The sequence below is a fragment of the Plectropomus leopardus genome, chromosome 3, assembly GCF_026936395.1.
Source record: "Plectropomus leopardus strain MGB_pleo_1.0 chromosome 3, ASM2693639v1, whole genome shotgun sequence".
Taxonomy (NCBI): Eukaryota; Metazoa; Chordata; class Actinopteri; order Perciformes; family Serranidae; genus Plectropomus; species Plectropomus leopardus.
This window is the reverse complement of record NC_142178.1, coordinates 11,038,967-11,044,966: the sequence shown is the minus strand read 5'-3', so window position 1 is coordinate 11,044,966 and position 6,000 is coordinate 11,038,967.

Sequence of the window (6,000 nt, the reverse complement as noted above, 5' to 3'; positions counted from 1 at the left end):
AACAGAGATTTGCTAATGCGGTTTGACTGATAATGAGTCCATGTTTTACTGTGATTCAATATGGCTTCATTTCACAGGAAGCTCTCAGTAGTAACAGGACCTGACAGCGGTTGCAGCAAATAGTTGTTAGTCGAGTGATTGTAACCCCATCTGACCCTGCTCCAGACATTACAAAAAAGAACTAAATGATAACTTTCTGGGCAAATAAGGTCAACATGAAAGTTAATTTTATGTGGGAAACAACATTAAAGAAGTGTTTCATCACAAATGCAAAGTAATCCTATTTTACCCTTTTATGAGGTGTGAATTGCTTAATGCAGATGCATTGCTGTGATCCATTTTAATTCCCGTGAAACCCCATTTGCCCTGCCAAGTATTAAAATGATTTACTTGCCAAAGATTTGTTTTTCATCAGTGGTGCCTTAATTAGGCTTTACTCACTTGACTAATGAGTAATTTTTAATTAAATTAAGATATTAATAGTGCCTCTAGATGTGTCACTCAAAATGTTCAGTTGCATTGACAATTCTCAAATCAGCAGAAAATATCTCAGCATCATTACTTGGGGCAGTTATAGTTTGAATACGTTAACTTCTGTTTTTGTCTGGACCCAACCCAAAAAAAATGTTGGCATTGTACTTTTCTGCAAACCACAGATATGTTACATTTACATACTATTATGAAGTGGAAATTATGAAACTTTATGTAAAAGTTTTACATTTCAGCAATGCTGTGGTTGACATGATGGTGTTGACAAAAATTTCACTTGAGGCTCCCAGTAGCTCACTTGGTAGAGCAGCCCCCCCCCCTTTTATGCTTGAACTGTTTTCTAGAAAAAAAACAAAAAAAACAATAGCTTTGCACAGCACTCTCTCGGCAGGAAACACAGCAATGTCTTGGTGAGACAAACAATGACTTTTTGTGCCACTATCCCACAAGCAAACGCAATAATGATGAACCTCTATTTGTGACACTATCCCTGGTAAAACATTTTTTTTAAAAAGCACTGAGTCATCACGCTATGTCCTTTAATAAATGTTGATACATGAAACATTCAAAAGTAATGTATTCCTGTTTGCAGTAAAGGACAATGCCTACATTTTCTTCCAGCCACCACATTAATTTATCCCCTAAGCATGTTTCACTTGGAATCAGTATTCTAAAGGTGTAGCTTGTGAAAACCAGAAATTAACATAATGCCTTTGAGTCACGAGCCTCCGGTCTGGGCATAGAGGCTTACAGTGCATACTGTACTTCCACACGTGCAACTCAAATCCAGCACCGCTATGCATAATTCAGTCACATCAATTTTTGGATTTCGGTCGGTTTGGTTATCAAACCCAAAAGATTTGTATAATGTGGAGGGTAGCTGACATATTTGCAGGTGTCGTGTCTAATCAAACTCCTTAGTGAGTAGTCTTCCTTACTGCTGTTGTTGAGGTGTTACTAAGGAGGGGGCAATTAATTATGGCGCCATGACTACCTCTGCATGGCTTGTGCAGAATTTTTTTTTCCGCAGATGCAGGTTGACTGTGTTCTGACTTAACCCCAAGTGATGTTCAACATGCTCTAAAAATGATGGAGAAGCACAAGCTGCTTTTGGTTTGGGATTTTAGCATCATATTTTGATTTTATTTTTATCTAAAATAATATATTCATTATGTTTTTGACATTTTTGGTATTGTGTTATGGGTTAAGACAGAAATTAAACATGTCATTTTTCCATCTCACGAGAGCCCAGTGAAGCAAGGATTGTTCAGATTGAGTGCCTCAAAACATTATGACAGATGCACACTGGAGAGCAAACTAATTTAGCCAAATGTTTGAATGTCCAAAATACAGTACATAACAGAGCAACCGGGGCTGAAGAAGTGTGTATGGCCTCGGGAAACAGCCCTAATCTGTTGGGGCAAGTGTTTTGAGAAAAGGAGAGCAACATTGAAAATGACTCCAGAGGCAATATTATGCTTCACTACTTCACAATGCAGTGAAGACAGACAAAAATGGAGTCCCCAAAATAGACAGAAAGATAGCATCAGTTCAACCTGCAGAACACATAATGACCATGAATAGAAAGAGCCATCTTTTCCTGCTTTTTTTTAGAACAATTTTCTTTTGCATATATTGAATTGACTTGTGTTTGATTTTAGTTAAAGTGTAGTTTTAGTGGTTTAGCTTCTGAAATAGTTCATCTACAGTTCATCATAGCACCATAAAATATCTAAATGCTGACATTAGTAAACAGACACACACTGTCCAGGGTACTCAGCCCTTTATCCATCGTTTCTTACCGAAGACGTAAATCTTTAAAAATGGGTCACAAAAGGTTAAGCAGTTCCCTACAACAGCTGGGCACTGTAGGTTTTAGCAAACATTACTCAGACAGGAGTAAATAGTGTATTAGTTAAGGACTATTTTCAGCTGTGGATTAATACACATTTGGTGTTCTTGTTTATTCACAACAGCAGGAAGGTTTATGTGAGATTGACTCAAAATAAACCACCACTAGGGAGAGGAAACTTTATGAGTTCTTTGATACCAATTTCAATACTAATACTATACCAATACTTCTCCATACTCCTATTGATACTATTCTCCATAATTTGGTTAAAGAAATAAAAAACTATCATGAAAGGATGTAAAAAGAAACATTACTTTATTATATTATTACAACAGAAGTAACTGTTGGGCTCATTCTGATGAAACGTAAATTCAGAGAGTTATTTCCAGATACCGTTATTCAGAGCCCCACACTCTCAGAGCACCAGAGCATACTTTGGGCACTCTGTCTATGGAGCAGCAGAGCACCAAACACAGAAGGTGCTTAACTTAATCATGTGTTAATTCATATAGAGACATAACGCTCAATTTCTTTAAACAACAGTGTAGAGCGTCAGATTGGATTTACAAACGCACCTGTTGTCTATGGGATTATTTAGGAACATAAATCAGAAGCTATTTTGCTAAAGCAGTCAAACAAAGTGCACTGCTTCAGATTAATGGACTGTTATAATTCACACGTGTTTCATGAGGTTGCTGGGGAGACCCTTTCACTCAAATCTACATTTTTACTCATATTGCATTAAGCTTTATTTTCATTGTAAGTAGAAAAATGAGCCCACATTTTTGAAAATGCCAGCTTTGTAAGAATGAATGAACACTACATAAATACAGACAGAAGCACCACTTGTTCAGGAACGTATCAATATTTCAGTATTGAACAGTCAGGAACTATTCCAATTTAGTACCAATTCTCAATACCTATCACCCAGAGTATCAGTGTGGCTTACTGATGTGCCCTTCATAGGTTTTAGACAATAATGAAGGTTTGTGGCACAGAGGAATGAACAACATCAGATTTAGATACATAAAAAAATACTTGTTAGCAGGATAAAGTTGGTTTGGGGCTTTTCATGGGATATAGAGTATCATCAGTCTTATCCTTCAAAGCCAGGCTAATTGTGCAGATACTGTAGTTGATCCACAAAGGAAAGTGGGTCATTCACATCTCTTTACATCATCATATTTGTTGTTAACAGCATGGAGAGCCAAGCCGCAGTATGACACACATAACAATGTCACACTATATGCAGTTACGTATTTGACAAAAATGAGACAATATGGGAAATTGTCACCTTTGTTTTGGTCTGGTGTTTGGTGACCATTATCACTGCGTGTCTTTCTGTGCGCTGACAAAGATACGAGGGCACTGATAGCTGATAGTTTTACTACTCGCGCAGGCGATTTGACTGTTGATAATATCCTGGCAGACATCCTGTCTATCAGTATGAACTGCACTACAGTGTGTTAAAACAGGTTTCAGGCCTTGTTCCCAAATATAATTATAGCAAAGATGTACATTTTACCTACTAGGGCTAATAACTTATAATTTTTCAAATGACATGTCTCTCTTCCAAACTGACAGAAAAGAAGACAAGATGATTTGTTTCCACTTAGGGAAGTCATGAAATAAATGTCAGCCAGCTGCGCAACCATAAAGTCCAAACACAACCATAAAGATGGTATCGTTTTTCCCATTAACATTTACTACTCCCTATTTACTCTCCTACTGTACATGTACGACTCAATTTGCTTCAAAAAGGTGAGACTATGAACACTGGCAGACTGAAAGACCATTTGGAATATGACCAAGCACCATCACAGGGTTACAGCCGGTGGCGACACAGGGCTGTCCTGAAATGCATTAATTGTAGTCCTCAAGCTTAAGCTTTGATAACCTCTGGTATAGAACATGATAGGCGAAAGAGTCCATGTTCAAAGTTGGTCAAAACAAGTGCAGATTTTCAATAATAAGAATTGCTCATCTGTGCATGTTGCTGAAATTCGATTCATTTCATTGCGATAGTCACCCTGAATTCACTGTTGGCATATGATCTTACTTCAATATCTACTCAACAGCAATAAGTTTAGTGGAAATATTTGACCTCCACCTCATCAGTTGCATTTACTCAGCATTTGCCAATCCCAAAAGGTAAATCTTGGGATTATTACATAGGGATAAATTGTACTGTAATATTGTACAATGACTCCCAGAGACTGCAAGCATCGAGCTACTACTGCACACCAGCTGGTAGGCAACAGGTCAGTGACTGGGTTATATTAACAGCCAGAGCACTAAGGATAATTCATGGACACTTAGTGACTGTGGTGTATCTAGTGTAGACAGTGTGGAGGCTGAAATGTGCCTGCATGGACAAGGCTGAGAGTATACTTTATTGTTTTAATGTCAACGAATCCCCCAAAGAGACCAACAATGAAATGATCTCACTAACAAGTAGTGCCTGTTTATCCAAAGCCTGATATAGCTTATTCCTCAGTGCCATAGAGCTCTGTTGTCTAAAAGGACACATTAAAAGTTCTATTAAAACAACTCAGGGACAATCAGCACAGGCTCTGTCGTTAATGGTGGTTCAATTCCAGATCCTATCGTACGTACTCCCTTGAACACCTATTTTATATAATTCCATAGGTGACAATCAGCACAGTTTGAAGTTAAGTGTCACCAGCTCAGTATCTGACAAATGTCTCCTATTGTTTTTCTGACTAATGGCGTAAGTTCTGGTTAGGAACGTGTTTTTGTAGAACATTATAATGTCACAGTGAAGTCGACTCTTGACCTTTTCGATACTACGATATTAGCTTTTAAGTTCTTGAGTTGTGGCCAAAACATTCTTGACTCAAAGTGGACATTTGTGCCAAACTTGAAGAAAATCCCTCAAGGCCTTCATGAGATACTGTGTTCACAAGAATGACACGAATGCGTACCTTTGTTGCTCAAAGGTCAAGGTCACTGTGGTCTTGACCTTTGAGCAACAAATTCTAATTAGATAATTGTAAAGTCTAAGTGGACGTTTGTGTCAAATTTTAAGAAACTCCCCAAAGGCATGATTGAAATATTATGTTCACACGAGTGACATGGCACAAGACATAAAAATGACTAATTACACCATATATGTATCCTTAATCACTTGTGTTTTTTGTGTTCTTTGGGTGTGTGTGTGGGCGGGGTCTTTTATGGTGTCATTATATTACAACGTTTCCTGTGAACAGTCCCTGTCCACCCCTCCTTGGAAGAAAAGATATGTGAAGGTTAATTCACTAGTAGGGCATCATTTATATTTGGCATCTGTCAGATTTCAGCATCATCATCTTGACAGAATGACAGTGCAGTCAGTGCAAATGTTTCCCACAGGAGTGTGTATGCAAGCAATTAGGCCACAGGGCCAAGACACAGGCCACTTTGTACAGAGCCAAGGCCATTCCTCATGGCAACTAGGAAATGTGTCTCAAATAAAGACACACAATCAACTTTCTCTGATTGTAAGACGGATTAGGACTTCAAATCCTCAGAAATACTTGTTTTCAAAAAACTACACACATGTGGCAACAAAATAACAGCAAAATAACATAATTTTCTGATTTTGTCAGTGTATGAAGAAGAAATGAACCCATGTTCAGACTGGAAGAAGAGGAAACACA